The sequence below is a fragment of the Epinephelus fuscoguttatus genome, linkage group LG17 (genome assembly GCF_011397635.1).
Source record: "Epinephelus fuscoguttatus linkage group LG17, E.fuscoguttatus.final_Chr_v1".
In the NCBI taxonomy this organism is placed as follows: Eukaryota; Metazoa; Chordata; class Actinopteri; order Perciformes; family Serranidae; genus Epinephelus; species Epinephelus fuscoguttatus.
In genome coordinates, this window is record NC_064768.1 from 28,701,377 (window position 1) to 28,716,349 (window position 14,973).

General features: G+C 42.0%; 1 protein-coding gene across 1 annotated transcript in view; it reads left to right on the forward strand.

Annotated features, from left to right (window-relative positions):
* Positions 1 to 11,304: 11,304 nt before the first annotated feature.
* The window catches only part of calcr (calcitonin receptor), a 79,129-nt gene continuing 75,460 nt past the window's right edge, over positions 11,305 to 14,973 (forward strand). Inside the window, exon 1 of the mRNA XM_049602228.1 lies at positions 11,305 to 11,809. The gene's annotated coding sequence lies outside the window, so the exon portion shown is untranslated. The remainder of the gene's footprint in view (positions 11,810 to 14,973) is intronic.

The window sequence follows — 14,973 nt, forward strand, 5'->3', positions numbered from 1 at the left end:
CACTAAATTGCCCGTAAAAAAAATAATTTTCTAGCGGATATCTTAGTTACAACATGATTGAGCTAGCAAAGCAGTTTTGTGTTGATATGTGTGGTATGTATTCAGTTTTGGGAAATCACGATGTCTAGAAAGCATCAGCTGATAGGGACAGCTAACAGCAGCAGCAAAGCTAACATCAGGACGCGCAACGATTACGTCACATCCAGAGCCCGTAACTTTACAGGAACCTTCCTGCCCCCAAATAGTACCAGGAACTTCTTCAGTGGAAACGGGCCTTATGCGTCAGCCCTGTGATAGTCTGGTGACCTGTCCAGCGCATGGACCGCGGAACGCATCTGAACAAGGGGGGGCCATAATTTTCAATTTGCAGACGTGCGTAATAGTTGCGCGTAATGACAGCTCGTCGCTGGTGAAACACAATAAACTGCACGTCTTCTTTCATGTTTGTCTCATGACAGATGGAGCTGACAGACAGACAGACAGACAGACAGGTGGAGCAAGCGGCAAATTGGTATGAAAGCTGGTTCAGGGCATATTTGTCCATTTATGAATAAATATGGAGTGGAAATGCTCATGCATGTGCACCAAGTTCCTGTGTTGACATCCTGTCGCTAGGCTACATCTTCTTCTTCTTCTTTTTCTTCTTCTTCTACTGTTTAATGGGGACCTGGTGGGACCCAATCCCAATGCAACCCTCTGTGTCAGAGTACAAAAGTTACCCAGGCCATGGCCCCCCTGGCCCCCCCGGTTCCGCGGTCTATGGTCCAGCGTGTACCCCGCCTCTTGCCCAATGTCAGCTGGGATAGGCTCCAGCCCCCCCATAGAAATGAAGCTGATTATAAACTAATCAAAATATAGTTATGAATATTATATTTCCTTTTAGTCAATAGATGCCCTCTAAATCCTACACACTGAACCTTTAATTACCTCTTGACCCATTAGATTTATTTTGCAGCACTTACACTGCTGCATTAAATCACAGCCTCTGTGTTGGAAGGCCAACCCTGCTGACAGGAACTGAACTCTGGCCAGAGGAGTGACATACTGCATGCAAATTTGAGTGAATTTTTATTTTAAGATTTATTCCTCGTCTGCCTGAGTTTGGTCTTTTTAAACTGTAGACCAAACATGTCACGCCCCGACATGGCATCAGAGTTTCCCCAACATCCATCACCCACTGTCGGGTCAAATGGAACATCTCAGCCCCGTCTCCCACACCTTCCCCTCACACACCTAAGATTGATGCGTCTGGTGATGTGAATCTGGGCTGTTCTTCACTGTCCATCTGGCTGCCAAACACATGTAGTGGTTGTATAATTAAACAAGTCAGGGAACTCCATGCTTCTGATTCAGAGGTGTTTGGGAGGCCTTCACAGGTAATCAGTTGCTTCTCAAAGAATTGCAACAGGAAGACATGTCTACCTATGTGTGTGTTGCCTGTGCATGTGCATGTAGTAGAGGTTTACTAATAGTCATTATGGTCTCGCCTCTACAGTCCTGGTGTAATTTCACCCTGCCTTGGCTCTGGTTGTGGTGTGGTGATTAATTTTTGAGGTGATTACTAATTTCAGCTTTTTGGTAACCCACTGTAAAGGAGTAAGAAATTTTGTTTAAACAAAATACTGAGCACATCCTACCCTCTGTCCACAGGTTTTTACTGTAACAATCATGTTGTCTGACAAGACCAAGTATTTCAGAGTAGACTCATAGCTGCAAATAAATCCACTACATTTACCCTCCTGCAAATGTGCCAGACTTCTTTTTTTTTAATCAAGGTTGGGAAGACTAAAAGTGATTTGAGAAGAACAAACAAATACAGACGCCTATTTTTACCTAAGCCTTGATGATGATTTCTTTTTCTTGCGGCAGAGCTGAAAAACGCTGAAATGAAATAAATAAAAAGAAAGATTTCAATCTGAGCTGGAGCCTTTCTCTTTCCTCTCTGCCTGTATGCTTCAATTACCAGCTTCCCAGAGGTTCAAGACTTTATATCAAGCTCCCATTCAGCAGTCCTCTGCAGACTTGGCACCGTGACACATTGGCACAATTGAATTTGCTGGCTAATAATGGGTTTATAAAATATACTGTATTTAGGAAAGCTGACCTACCACATGCTGCCCATGACGGGGTTGAAATGGAGAGCAGTCCCTGAATAAGCAGGTTGTACGCAAAGTGAGAGTGAAGAAAGAAATCTGTTTTCTCTGTAATCCGCTGCAAACTGGGTATAGTTTTGGTGAATGATCAAGAATATGAACACTTATTGTACTTATTGCAATACACATGTATGAGAACGATATTAACCAACTGATCACACTGCTAAGACAATAACTTTAAACCAAAGTTACAGTATTGCCAGTCATTGACCCTGATTGATGTCATGCCCACATCAAAAACCTTGAAATGAAAAGCCATTTAATTCACACACAAGACACACAACCTGGCAGCAAAGTATCCGTTAAACCTGTGCTTCTTGGGGGCAGCCTAAACAAGCTGTAAACACAACACTGATATTCAGTGTTATCACCTTATAAAGTTGAAATGGCAAACTTGTTAGTTGCTCAGATACACGTCCCGCAGGTATAGAGCGACATTATCATCCAACTGGAGTTGTGTTTCTGGCCATCTGTTGAATGTAATTACAACATTCACTTTTCTCTTAGTTCTGTTTTGCTCTCCTTCAGCTCCTGAGGGAAATATCCATCTTTTTAGTGGCGACACGCTCCATTATGTTCACCAGTTGCTAGCTTTGTCAGTGTGCTTTGGGGCTGGGCAGGTAGCCAGTGGTGCTCCCAAAAAAATTTTCATAGGGCCGGTCAGATGGGCCACTGAAAACCAAAAGCCACAACTGAATTTCAGATATTTGCTTATGTTGTTGATGAATATAGGGGAGTTGAAAACTATGTCAGTATGAGAGTTAAGGAACCACTTTGGTTTCTTTTTCTAATTATCTGATGTTCCTTTGCAGTTACGGTTTCATTTCCAACAGTAATCCTGTTTGAATGTGCTATGCAATTATTTTCCATTATTGAATAATCAGCTGATTATTTTCGCAATTAATTGCTTAATTGTGTACTCTACAAAATGTCAAAAAAAATTGTGAAAAATGGTCATAACAATTTCCCCTGTCTTTAGTTTGTTTCTTCTGTCCAACCAGCAGTCCAAAACCCAAGATTCTTTAGTTACATTCATAAATGATAAAGACAAGCAGCAAATTCTCACATTTAAGAAGCTGAAACCACTAAAAATGTGACTATGTTGCTTAAAAAATGACTGAAACAATCGAGTTATCCTAATTGATTATTCAACCCAGTGTTTCAGCTTTCCTGTATAGATGTGTTAAGGCTAGTTCACATTACACAATTTTCACCCTGATTTTGCGTCGTGGAGACTATCGCAATCTTTTGAGTGTGTTTCTGTTAGCAAGAGTCTCGCCAACTGCGTTATGACCTGTGTGTGCACACCACAAGATTTCTCCACTGAGCCCTCGCAGACAGAGCCCCAGATAATGCGGTGACGTCACCAAACTTGGAGACGACACATCGTAAAGGCATGGATATTTTTCCCACTGTTGAATCAGATCTGCCTCCAGGGCCTGGGTCCAAACACAACGCGCTCGCCGTGATCCTGTGGACGCCGCCATTAGTGTTGTTGCTTGCCGGCTTGTCAGTGTTGCCAGATCTTGGGAGAGAAACAAGCAACCAGGGCTATGGAAACAAGCCCAAAAGAAGTGACTATCATGTGTTTAAATAACTTATTAGACGGATATATATAGAGAGAAAAGTGACGTTTAGAGAGCGAGCCCAAATAAGCAACTCCACTTTAGAAACAAGCCCAAAGTCGTGGCTAATAAGCGGACCTGGCAAGTGGCAACCCTGCGGCTTGTCCTCCTCACATTTCTTTCGTATCCCGCCTCTCATTGGCTGATGCTCTTCATCAGTCGTGTCAGACTTCTCCAGTTTTCAAGCATGCCAGATATCCAGTCCCAGTCACAGACGAGGGGGGGTGACTTGCTCGTAGGCTTGATCACACATGAGGACTCGTCGTGGCAGACTATCTGCCGACTCACCTCCGACCCAAGGTGGCTCTCAAGATCCTCTGCGACGTCAAAATCGCACTGCAAATTGTGTAGTGTGAACTAGGCTTTAGATGTTCATTGTTCTTCAAATAGGCTAGTTGTCACCCCTTGGCGGCTCTAGGTAAGCTACAGTGGGTTAACGAAAGTGTTTTGCCGAAAACAGCCGCCTTTGATAGCTGGAATTGGAGATAAAATTAGTGATGATGAACCAAAAGAGTAGTCTTTTGATACATTGTTAATATCAAAATATTGGTTATAGCAGCTTTAATTTTCAACGAACTTTACCTGAAACAGAAAATCATAAATGTGTCTTCAATAATGTACAGCTCAATATTCCCTGGAGCTGAGCAGCAGAGAGAGACTAAAGTAATTATGTCATGTAGAAACAAATTGTGGTGCTGCTCCCCAGGAACCGACGACGACAGCAACCATGGTGATTTCACTGGGATACGGGCACATTTCCTGATTCACTGCTGGAAGCCTTAAAAGCAGACATTTATGAATGAAATGTCACAGAATAAACACTCAGTGAACCCACAGAGTCTGCCAAGAATTCAACACTGAAAAGCGGCACCATGATGACATCATCTATTCATTCATCAGTCAATAAGTTACCATTAGAGAGCGTGTTTGTACAAAATCAATGGAAATACACAATGTTTGAGGTTTATATTAGGCTTTGTTTTCTAATTAGGAATTTGGTGACCACTGTGAACCTGCATCCAACATGAGCTGTCTTTTATTGAGCATAATTAACAGAAGTACACCACCATCATCTTTAACCCTCAACATGAACAATTATTCCAGTCTCATTTGTTGTTCCTCAGTTCTCCAAGATAAAAAAATAATCACATCCCTTTATGCCAGAATGTGATGCAGTGATGTCTTATTAAATTCAGACTGTGCACAGGCAAACTCATGGCCTTTTCTCCGGCATCATTATCCTCCACATTCACATCACACCATGTTCCACAAAACAGCTCCATTCTCCTCATTTATCACTCTACCTTCCATCATCACCACAACTGACCATAATGAGGGGATTCATCGAAGAGGGCTTGCTTTTTTTTTGTGGAAATGTCCTCTAACCACAATATCATCCACAGCACTGCTTCAAATATGGCCAATCAAATAAGGTGTTGAATGTTCAGAATGAGTTTTACAAAAGATTAGGAGGTCGTCTGTGTGTCTGTCGTCTGTCAGTCCCAACCAAAAAATGAATTGATTCTTCCCTTGTCCAGAAATTAGTGCTACTGAGAGTCACGTTCTTCATTATGTAGCATGATTTAGGGTTCATGTAATTAACTCATGTGTGCACACATGCATGTCACATGTAGCTGACAAGGGCAAAGCTGTTTTCACCTTGGGAAGATGATTAACATTTCCGAGTAGATTGTGTTTGTCCACTCCTCTCCTCCTCCCGGGTGGTTGTTCTATCTTCTTTGCTGGTTTGAAGGCAGCGCTGCTTGTTTGCCGATCTCCTGGCTTTAGCGATGACAGCCTCATCATGGCTTTCACTGTTATAATGTGTTATAAGTATGCAGCAACATGTCCGCCACTAACTTGTGTGTGTGTGTTTGTGTGTGCATATGCGTGAGATGAGGGCAAATGAGTGGTACATTTTGGGGATGGAGGGAACTGCAAACAAACAGCTGATTGTGTAATAAAGTTTAGAGAGAGGGTTGTGAAACAAAACGAAAAAAAATTAGGGACGCTTCCCGTTTTTTTATGTACTCCCGAATGTGTTGGTTCCCACAGATGTGTAGGAGGAGGGTAAAGTTACATAGGCTAGGTTTCGGAAAAGAATCCTGGTTGAGCGTTGTCATGTTATGCACTTTTCGTAACGTTTGTATGTCAGGTTTAGGAAAAGAATCATGGTTGGGCATTGTCATGTGCTGAATATAAAGTTCCATACTTTACGTAAAGTTCATAGGTTCGATATAAGGAAAAGAATCACGGTTGGGTGGTGTCATGCTACAGACTTAACGTAAAGTTACACAGGCTAGGTTTTGGAAAAAAATCCTGGTTGAGCGTTGTCATGTTGTGCACTTAGTGTTAAGTTATGTAGGTTAGATTTAGGAAAGTAAAGTTATTTGGGTTAGGTTTAGGAAACGAATCATAGTTGGGCATTGTCATGTTATGTACTGAATGAAAAGTTCCATACTTTTCGCAAAGCTTGTATGTTAGATTTAGCAGAAGAATTGTGGTTGGCGTTGTCACATTACGTACTTAAGGTAAAGTCCGTACTTTGATAAAGCTATGTGAGTTAGGTTAAGGAGAGTAAGATTATTTGGGTTAGGTTTAGGAAAAGAATCATTGTTGGGCACTGTCATGTACTGAATGTAAAGTTCTGTACTTTTCGTCAAGTTTGTATGTTAGGTTGAGGAAAAAAATCGTGGTTGCCATTGTCACATTACACACTTGTGAGTTAGGTCAAGGAGAGTAAAGTTATTTGGGTTAAGTTTAGGAAGAGAATCATATTTGGCCTTGTCACGTTATGTACTGAATGTAAAGTTCCGTACTTTTCATAAAGTCCGTAGGTCCGATATAAGGAAAAGAATCATGGTTCGGCGTTGTCACATTATGTACTGAATATAAAGTTCTGTACTTTTCGTAAAATTCGCATGTTAGGTTTAGGAAAAGAATCGTGGTTGGCATTGTCACATTACGTACTTAAGGTAGAGTGCGTACTTAACATAAAGCTACATGAGTTAGGTTCAGGAGAGTAAAGTTATTTAGGTTAGGTTTAGGAAAAGAATCATAGTTGGACATTGTCACGTTACGTACTGAATGAAAAGTTCCGTACTTTTCGTAAAATTTGTATGTAAGGTTTAGGAAAAGAATAATGGTTGGGCATCGTAATGTATTGAATGTAAAGTTCCGTACTTTACGTAAAGTTTGCAGATTCGATAAAAGGAAAAGAATCATGGTTGAGTGTAAAATAATGTAAAGTTACGTAGACTAGGTTTAGGAAAAGAATCCTGGTTGAACGTCATCATGTTACATACTTTACGTTAAGTTATGTAGGATAGATTTAGGGGAGTAAAGTTACATAGGTTTAGGAAAAGTAACATGGTTGGGTGTTGTAATGTTATGTAATTGATGCAAAGTTCTGTACTTCACAGTAAGTTTGTAGGTTAGGTTTAGAAAAAGAATCATAGGTGGACGTTGTCATGTTACATATTTAATTTCAAGTTTTTTACCTAGCGTAAATTAACGTTAGTTAGGTTTAGGAAAACAATCATGGTTGAGCATCATGACATACGAACTCATCATAAACTTACGTACATAATGTAACACAATGACTTGACGAAGTACCTTAAAATAACTCAAAGTTCACTTGGTTTCATACGGGACACGAACACCGGTCTCTTGCGAAAATGTTGTGTGTTTGTTTGACCCAATCACTCCGTTCTGACTCCTTACATGGACTTTCACTCTTCATACCGCTTCCTTTTGTACTCCTTTTGTACTCCTGTTAGTGCATTTGTCACGCAATCTCAGCATTCATAATTACGTGGGTTATACATGAATTCTGGTGCATTACTTTTTGTCTGTATACGTACAAACATAGCATGAGAACAGCCTTCTGATTTATGCTCCACCAGCTATCTAGATGGCAAGTCTGACTACCAAGCATCAAATTACAGGGGCTCTAATAAGGAAAACACTTGCTAGGTGAGCGCTCTATGCTCTCAGTGATCGTCATTTTTTATTTGCGTCATCATACAACAACATGTCTTAAAAAAGACAGATCAATAATAAAATCCTCAATTTAAGACTTAAACGACAATTCCATTTCAAATGTGCAGAAAAACCTGTAAAGATGATAATTCTTTATTGGACAGCATCTGGAAACAACTCATCAGTGGTCCAGTGGAAATTTTGGTCTGAAGCTTTGTTGAATAAATAAAGAGCCCGGGTGTTTAATTCCCATGCTGACATGAATAAACAGCAGTAATGACACCCAGCACGATGAGTTTGAGCTCCTATCAATTCTCAGTTTTCAATGATAGTCACATTTGAGAAATATTTGTGTTACAACTTCCTGTTTCCATCATGCCTGTATTGTGGTCATGATGATTTTTAGAGGCCCCACTGTTGATTATAATGCCACTATAAAGTCAACATATTCAGCATCCTGTTTAGGGTCACTCTTTGGTTGAGGTCAGGCTTTAAAGTCCACCTACATTCAAAAATGTACTCTGTTTATTGGTCCTTCACTTGATCTTTGATCTTCACTGCACAAAGTTTGAAATTTGAAATATTTATTTTAACATCTGCCTGCTGAAGAATTATCTCTGTGTTCAACTTAAAGGAGCTGTATGTGCCATTCAAAGAATATCCATGATTCAGAGTCTGGGACACCCCAAGATACTGCAAGATACTGAACCCCAGTTGCTCTGTGCAAGTGATTGGTCAACAGCAGGTGGCAGCTGGGACCTTGTACGGAAGCCTCGGTCACCAGTGTATGAATGTGTGTGTGTGAATGGGTGAATGTGATGTAGTATAAAAGCAATTTAAAGTGATAGTTCAGGTTTTTGGACATGAAGTTGTGTGAAACGCTGACCATCTGTAGCTCTGATATGACCGTGTCACTACTCTCAACGAGCCTCCTGCTCTGAGAAATCGCCCGTAGTTTACCGGAGAAAAAGTAGTTCTGAAGATGTACGGGGGGACACGTAACCAAAAGGTTTTAAGCTACAAAAAAGTATGCATGTGTTTTGTTAGACTATTTCAATAATTTTAAAACATCCCCGCATTACATCAGACCTTGCTATCAACTGGGACTATTTTCTGGCCAGTATCACTCCACCGTGCAGGCCCGCATGACAGCACGGCAACAGAAATCAATAAGACAGTTCACCACCATGCCGTGCAGGTGCGCAGGATAGCAACGGCTAACGAAAACTTAATTGGCTGTTTCCAACAGAGAACCAGTAGGCTATTATTAGTGAGGAAAAAGATGTACTAGCCCTATACATACCTACTACTACAGCGCAAACACCGGCTCAGGCTCATGACACACCCTCGTCAGCTGCTGTAGGTAAACAGAGGAATACCAAAATTGTGCCAACTTGTGATTTCCACAACTGTGGGAATAAAAACATCGCCGGCTCCCAATTCCATCGGTTTCCTGTTACAGATGTAACCCATAGGCAACTTTGGCTAACCCACCACCAGAACAAAGCAGAGACTGGTCATAATCACATATGAATTCACATTTCTATGTGATTGATTACTCATGTCACGGATTTAGCAGTTAGCCTAATATATATATAATATATAGCCTAATATTTAAACTAAATGCCTACGGTAAAACAAGGCCGCGTATAATGTACTCTCCACAACACAACAGGCTATTAGTTCAATCAAACATTTTGTTTTACAGACAATCAGTTACAGACATCGTTATATAGACTGGTATTAGGTAATATATCTCTCTTTGGGCATCTCTTTTTTGTAGCTTAAAACCTTTTGGTTACGTGTCCCCCCGTACATCTTCAGAACTACTTTTTCTCCGGTAAGCTACAGGCGATTTCTCAGAGCAGGAGGCTCGCTGAGAGTAGTGACACGGTCACATCAGAGCTACAGATGGTCAGCGTTTCACACAACTTCATGTCCAAAAACCCGAACTATCACTTTAAGTGGCTGGAAGACTAGAAAGGCAATATACAAAATGCAAGTCCATTTACTGTTCCAGTAGCTCTGATTACAACACACACACACACACAGGGAGGTGACTTTGTTCTAGGCCTAGTGGTTACTCAAATATATCTTGACATAAAAAATAGTGGTTAGTGCTGCTGCGGTCTTATAAGTTTAGTTCAAGCTGACAGCACCTACTGAATCGCTGGCTACAACATACGATACAGTAGCTTCCCATACGGAGTGCGCAAGGATGCTGCATGGGTTATTACTTCTCCAGCTGTGGTATACTGTGGTGTGTCTGTATGTGTTTGCTATCTGCTAGGTTGCTCATCTGGCAGCTGCAACTCGACCACTATTTCCTTCCGTGCTTTGTCCTTCTTGATGTGATCATGGGAAGAGCCGGAGGACACATCATACAGGCAATGCTCGATAAGGTTTTCCTCCTTGCTGGAATCCCACACACTTCTTTTAGCATGTTTTGCCTCCATGGGAAGCTGCTATTTGACTGTTTGTTTGGGTTTAGCACAAGTGCGTCATTTCATACTGCATTTCTATTGGCTGGCTGGTAGATGTAGGTCATAACAGCAGTCACACGGTGAGATGATCATCCCAAATTTCTGACACTGTCAAACTTTGATCCCAAAAATATCGCCACTTTTCTTTTACCATCTTTCATCTCAGACAGCCCAAAATTGCAAAAATGTATACCAGGCTTAAAAGGTGTCCCGTGGAGTTTGCTTTTAAACAAACAAAAGTTATGTTTACAATTAGTATTACTCACCAAAATGTAAGGACTATGAAGTGTGTTGAGTGCATTCCCCTCCTCAACAGCATTGCTTGCTTACATCCATGTTTATTTGCTTGCAGCCTTCTTCTGCCCTGTCTTTAGTGCTGCATTGCTGTATATTTGGGCATGTTACTGCCACCTGGTGATCAGTTGATTGTTTAAAACCCCACAGGGGACCTTTAAATCTGGCTTTCACACATCTACCTACAAGCATGAGTTTGTTACATCACAACCGGAAGCCAATCATGGTCCAATATGCAGCTTAAACAAGTGTGATGTGGAGATTTTTCGGTGAGGTGGGAGACATCTTGTGTCCAGCAAGAATAAAATGAAAAATATTCACATATTTTTAAATACTGCATTTTATTTCAATCAGGGGAAATGAGTGAATGGAAATGTAAGAAATTTAACAATAAAATGTAACTTTTTAGTGGGGAAAAAATGTGTCTTCAGGGGGTCTTTGAGGTTATCTGCAGAGAGACAGCAATAAGGCAACTGACGCAATCTGTTGTGTATGACCTGACACTGTAAGGACTATAAGGTGTTAAGGGGAGGTTTGATAAGCCTGTGGTGGTTAGATAATCCGTTTGATAAAGAAACAATTAACTATGTGATCTGTCACAAATCGTTTTTACCATTATCTCTACTGTATATCAGAGATAACCATATATTTATATAAAGAGGTCACTCGAATATCAGCTGTGAGAGGAGATTAGAAAATAACAGCAAAGTCATTTGAAAGTCAAACTGAGCTGTGTCACATGACAGCCCACATTAATTGTCATTATAGTGTTAGTTTGAATACAGGAGTCCGGATGAGTGTCTAAACCGTGCGCACACAGGCTGTGGAGAGGCTGCCTTCCCTTAGCTGTGTGTGTCTGAAACACACGTACAGAGATAAGGCGAGGAGGAGCTCCACCACCTCACGCTCGTCCGCGTAAACGGGAGGCAGTTAGACGCACTTGGATTACCGGGCAGCCAACTGTCACCGCTCATAACGGCTTCAGACCGGCGCCCTGCCCAGCGCTCCTCACCGCGCGCTCCGCCGGTCATTAATTCATCTCATAAAAACGACAGACACCTGGGCACAGCCGCGGCAGCAGTAGCTTTTGATAGATTTTTTTTATTATGGGTTTTATCTACGTGGATGCAAAAAAAAAAAGTTTTTTATTGACGCTGCGTTAAATAGGAGCGCAGAAGCTGCGAGTCCGAGGAAGGACGACACCGGGCTTCTGTGAACCTCCTCAGCATCTGTTTCTTTCACTGGGGCTGCTGTTTGTAAAATCTGAAGTAAGGTAAGTCACTGACTGCGGGTTTGATCGGTAACTTCTGTAAGTAACTGCTGAAGATGAGTCAGCTAAGGAGATCACATTTTCTGCATGTCTGTCAATCAGCTTAAATCCCAATTTGCCTCATTTTGTGTCACATTTTGAGGGACTGATGGAGGAGAATCCGCTTCTCTTTGCACGGGATGACCGTGACTGTTGACGCAGTGTGAATTGGATTTCCATTTTCCCGTGTTTATGCCGTAAAAGGATTATTATTATGCAGCCTTTAGAAGAGGTGTTAAATCTAACTAGCAGCTTAAATCCAGATTATTTTAAGCAAGGGAGAAACTGCAGAATGTGACTCATACTCATGTGCTGTACAGTTGTCTATGCTGGTTTATGGCTGAAAAACTCAAATAAAGGCTGAGAAGAGTCCTCTGTATATGTAGAATTGAAATGGGTGCATGCATTATGCACATAGCAAATGTTATTCAGTGGTTTTGGGGGCTTCACCTAAAGGAATTCTGGGGAATGCAGGGATCCAAAGGGGATTTAAAATACATTAATACTCAGAAATACCATAAACAACTAGTGCAGAATACTTATTTGGGAATCAATGCCAATGTATAGAGATTTTCAACAGTGGAGAACAAACTGCGCACATAAGGCAGCCTGGCTTCTTCTACTCCTCTGTGCAACCAAAGAGAAGTGAAAGGGTGTGTTACAGATGAGACCTTTACGTCACACATGCACACACTCACGAGTTATGCATTCACAAACAGGACACACACGCATGATTGTTTTCTATCCACAAAGGCTCCTGCTTCTCCTCAAAGACATTAACAGAACAAAAATGGAGAGGCATCTGTTACGTTCCCAGCAATAAACACAATTTTACAAGCTAATAAATACACATCAAGACACACAGGAAAAAGAGCAACTGCACAAAGGTAGACATGCATACACAGATTAAAGGTCAGTGCCTGCAACCTTTATGCACTCGCTGTATTAATCAAAACGCCACACTTAAAGGACACGCCATCTGTGCAGAGGGTGAGCTGCTTTCTGCCTTGCTCTCAGACGGAACTGTTGACTTTGCATGAGTTATATATTTTCACGAGCCAAATCCACCCAGGACTTCTTCTCTCTTCTTCTCTCTCCGTGAGAATTTTTGACACCGCTGTAAACCACCGCTCATGCATTCGCCCTCATATTGATTATATTAGGAAATTTGTGGAGAAGGAAAATAAGCATTCCATCATGGACCCACCGGCCCGCAAGCCGGAAACAAAATAAGCCAAAATCATCGCAGAATGCTGCGAGCCTCAATTCAGTCTCCAGTAGTGGCAGAAACAGAGCAGAAAGCTGAAGTGCATGCCTTGAAGATGTCTGCGGCTAAGTTGGGATTCTTCTTGTAGGAGATTCCTTTGTGTTTACGTAACCATGTTTGGGTAATGGCATGTGTCATCTGGGTGGTTTATTAGAGGGAATGGTGAGTGAAGCTGATATGACTGTGAGGAACGAAGGCTTCTCAGCACGTACTGATACACTGTGCGGTGCAGACAAGAATAGCATCAGACACAGTGAGGTTGTCAAAGGAAGAGAGAGAGACAGAAACAGCAGAGAATGAGGAAGAAAGCAATGAAGAGATTTGTGCCGACAGGCAGGCTGAGATACGTACACAGCCCTGCAGTGACTTTGGGCTGGGTTGGAATCGTGTCTGGCTGCTTTTCTGAGTCTCCGAGATAAGTTTGCCATTCATCATCCCACATGCTGTCTGTCGGTCTGGTCTGAGACGGGTGAGCGGCTGAGCCAGCGAGCGGCAAATTTGCTTCATGTTTGAAGGGACAAGAGGTCTGAGAGAGGTCTGCGTGAAAAGATGAAGGAGGAAAGTCAGGCCTTTAGAGGGACACTGTGCATCAAATTCAGAAACTGTGTGTGAGATATCAATGGTCCTCAAGTGTTTGAAGGACGGCTTTTAAAGCTTCACGCTCCAAATGACAGACAAGTGGATGAGAGGGGGAGATGCACACTCATGCAGCCTCTTTGTGCTTTTGTATCTTTTTTTGGGGTTTTGGACCATAACACTCCTGTATTGTGTGGCGCTGAGGCCAACTGCCATGGGAAAACACTGCGTGAGTGCAAAAACACAAACGTACACACTTGCACGCACAGCTTTTGTCTCCTTCCCTGTCTCCCAGATCCACCCACTTGCGCACACACAGAGTCGTGTAATTGAGACCCATCACTCAAGGGAAGGTCATCAGACGATCCACAGCTTGTTCTTATTCCTCGATATTAATCAAGCTAATGCTCCATGTTTTATTCATAGGTACATGCTATGACCCAAAATGTCACTCTTTCTCTCTGCCAGGGCATCGCAATTGTCGTGTTCATGAACAAGACGCTCAATTTACTCCTAAGAACTAACAGTGGTGCTTATCCCGCTGCACAGCACACCCTTGGCAAATCAGAGGAATTGAGAGTGATGTGAATGAACGTGATTGTGGTCCAGAGTTGCCAGCGTGGAAAAGCCATTTCCTTTGACCCCAAGCTGTTTCAAGATTGTCGGATGATGTGATCCTGTCACGCAGTCAACTACTTACATTGGCTGCGCTTAACGTTTGGAGCAACTGCACAGTTTGGAATCACACTGAAATATCTCACATTAGAGTTCTCATGCTAGCAAGCCACACACCTGGCTCAGACAGGCGCGAGGGTGTGGCTTAACCTTTTCCATTACATAATAAATAGGAGTGTGCTGTCAGAGCCAGAGGTCAGCCTTTACGTCTTCATTTCAAGCTACCAGAGACATACAGCAGCACACATCTGAGTCTGTATAAAATAATAAAGACATTTAAAGAGTAGCAACACACGCTGAAGTTGACTTAGCTGAAACTATTGAGCAAGCTGGACTGGTTATAGGGTGCCATTAAAGTTAAGTGTTGCAATATGTGCAGTGCAGCTGGAGTCGCTCTGCAAAGCTCTGTCCATCTTTCATGTTCAGTTCTCTGCGTGAGTCAGATATGAACTTTATTCGGGCAAATGCTCTTGTTCGTGATTTTCCATGAAGACAAGAGGATCTGCTGTTGTAAAATTCAATTTCACAGTCATCTGCTGCAGTTATCTCTCCCCCCGTAAAGCTGTTTACCAAGTGCAGGTGGCTGGATGAGCAGTTTTAGAGTAATAGG